Here is a 3,259-nt window from a genome sequence, read left to right as displayed (position 1 = left end):
CGTACACCCGCTCCTGCTGCCCCGGCGGGCCCGCCCCCTCGGCCCTCCGCCGCGCCCTCCGCCAATCACAGCGCGCCGGCGCTAGGGCTGCGCAGCGCTATTGGCGACGAGCGCCGCCAGTCACCAGCGGATTCGGGGGTTTCCAGCGCATCGCGCTTGTATGAGCCGCAGGGGAGGAGGCGGATGGCGGAACGCTCCCCCTGGAGGGCGCTGATTGGTCGCGCAGGGCGGGAGGGCGGGACTTCTGGCACACCGGAGACGCTAATTGGGTGGCGCGCGCGTGCCCCCAGGGGCGGGGCGGGCGCTGCGCGCCTGTATTGGTGCGCGTGCCACGCCCCGCTCCGGGCCCGCGCGGGGGCGGCGCTGCCTGAGGGCTCCGCGGCCTGAGGGCTCCGCGGCCTGAGGGCTCCGCGGCCTGAGGGCTCCGCGGCCTGAGGGCTCCGCGGCCTGAGGGCTCCGCGGCCTGAGGGCTCCGCGGCCTGAGGGCTCCGCGGCCTGAGGGCTCCGCGGCCTGAGGGCTCCGCGGCCTGAGGGCTCCGGTGTTCGCGGCCGCTCCGCCCCGAACGAGCCCGTCCTGCGCCGAGTCCTGAGCCGGCGTCGCTGGTCGTTGTCCTCGATGCGCGCAGCACGTGGGGCGGGACAGACGCTTCTCAGAGGCGGCACAGACATCGTGGTGCGGTCCGGAGCCTCCCCGGGCCGGGAGCGCAGCCCCGGCGGGGTTAGCGGCAGGCCGTCCGTGTGCGCTGAGGGGAGCCAGGAGCGGACCAGCCGTGCAGCCCCTGCACAGCCCGGACCGTGCCGTGAGCCCGGCGTGGTTCCGAGCGTTCATCCCGCTGCAGCCGCGGCCGCTCCTGCCCCACAGCCGGCTCACGGATGTCCGGCTTAGGTCTGGCTTCAATACCCGCTTCTGAAATATTTTTACTGCCAAGAAATTTAAGTAATGCTGCTGAATATTTAATGTAATAAAAGCCAAATGTGGTTCCTCTTTACCCGACCTACTTTAGATTGTGCCTGTCATCTGAATGCTGCGCTATTCTATCCACTTAGCAACTTCCACTGCTCCACTTGTTCTATCTGCTGCTGTTTATAGATAGTGAGCTCTGCTTAAATTATGAATGAGAGAATGAGCTCTGCTAGAGAAGGGAGTTTCTCAACAGGACAGTTAGGTTTAAAAACTCCATTTACACATTCAGCATTTCAGAAAAACATTTATTTTAAAGAAGGCATGTTTTTATTCATGTAGGATTCTAAACTAGTGCTTTAAATTTCATTTGAAAATATTTCCAAAGTTTTGCACTTTTAGAAGTGGACTTCCTACAAAGAAGCGTCTTTTAAGGATATAGCATTTGATCATGTACCTCAGGAGGTTACAGTAATATTGGCATATAAATAAGCACTTTCCTGGTTTCTTAGCATCTGTAGCAATCCCTTAACATATGTTTTTATGTAATTTAGTAATGTGCAGTTCAGCATTAGCTGTTCCAGTTCCCCTGTTCCCTATAGCTCTCAGAATCCAGAGACAGTCAGCGAGCAGACCCAATGCACCCCAGATCAGGCTGGAGTGCCCATTTCTAAGTTCTGAAGCACTCTGAGTCACTGCCGAGGATTTTGCCAGGAAGATGGGAGGGCAGAACAGGGGGTTTTATTTGCTTGGGTATGTGCAGGATGGAAAGGACACAGACACCAGCAGGAGTTTTTTGGGAACTCCCGAGGGAGCAATGAGATTCCATCTGCTGTGGAATGAATGCTCACACTAATCATTCCCCCTAGTTCTTTAACAGAAAAATTGCATTTCAAAGTCTCATTTAATTTTTAAACAATAAATAACATTGAAAATAGATTATATTAAACAATATGCTAAGATTTATGCCTTCCTGATTTTGCAGAAGAGCGCAGAGTAACCCCAAGTCATGCTCTGCTGATCCTCAAGGTGGCTATCTACACACAGCTGCTGCAGCCTCTGCTCCTGGAGCTGCCTTTGTGCTACTGCAAACTGCATTAACACATCTGCTCGAAGTCCTCTTATCCCAAATTTCACTATGTTTACACACTGGGTATAAATAAATCACATGTGGAACATGACTGTAAGTATCAGCCAAAGTACACCATAATTATATGTGAGAAGAAAAGGGGACAGATACATTGATACATAAATATCAGACTTCTTGATAGGAATGACTACATGTAGTAGTCCTAATAAGTCAAAACAAAAAATTTAAAATATTTTAAAATATTTTAAAATATTTAAAATATTTAAAATATTTTAATATTTAATATTTAAAATTATTTTTCTATTTTAAAATATTCTGTATTCCATGTAATTATGCACTTAATTCAGTAGGAAAAATGACCAACATGGCCCATTGGCAAAGGCTGTCACTCTGCAGACAGAAGAGTGCTTGTGACATTTAACCTAAGTTAAAATCCTATTGACCCACTGGGCTTGCACACAGCTCCATGTCACTGCCAGACCTCAGATGAAAGGCAGGCCCAGACTGCTGTTTACTCCAAAGCTCCTTCATACTCCTTTAGAAGTATGAAGGAGCTGTAAAGTGATAACAGGACTTTGGCAGTGTACAATGAGCCTGCTACATCTCTTTTATGTTGAAAACCCTGTCAGTAACACCAGCACGAAGACATTTGCCATTAAACAGCAAATGATTTCTTTAAACCACACTCTTGTTAAGAGAGACATGTTTTGTAATAATGAAGTATGGTAAACAAATTTCACTTCCAAATGCCACAACACTGTGCAATTACATATTATAGCATAGCATGGAACAGAATTTTGTGCTGTGCCAAGATAGGAGTATGGTATTCATTTATCACAGCATTGCCCCAAAAGTGCAGAATATTCATCAAAACAGATGATTTTTTTCTGCTAATTCAAACATGGAAATGGTTGGTATTTATCCAGCTGCATTTAAAAAAACAGAGAGGAAAGGTTCTTGTAGAAGCATCAAAGACAATATGACTGCATTTTCTAAATATTAGTTATATGATAAAAAGGGACTTGGATAAATATGACAGGTATTTCTGCCTCCTCTTGTTTGTTTAGGGCTTTTTGTCATTATCTACTGTTCTAATGAATGATTTAGTAAAATAAATCATGTTTAGCTAAATAGTTTGGGGCTTGAGATGGCAAAACAGCACAGACTGCAAAGCTGCCTAAAGCTGCCCTTCTTAGGACAGAAGCTGTAGAGTATTTTGTAAAGGGATGTTACAGCAACATGCTTAACAAGAATAAGACCTTGCTCTG

The sequence above is a fragment of the Ammospiza nelsoni genome, chromosome 13 (genome assembly GCF_027579445.1).
Source record: "Ammospiza nelsoni isolate bAmmNel1 chromosome 13, bAmmNel1.pri, whole genome shotgun sequence".
NCBI classification, from domain to species: Eukaryota; Metazoa; Chordata; class Aves; order Passeriformes; family Passerellidae; genus Ammospiza; species Ammospiza nelsoni.
The sequence above is the reverse complement of the archived record's forward strand: the minus strand, read 5'-3'. Positions refer to the sequence as shown.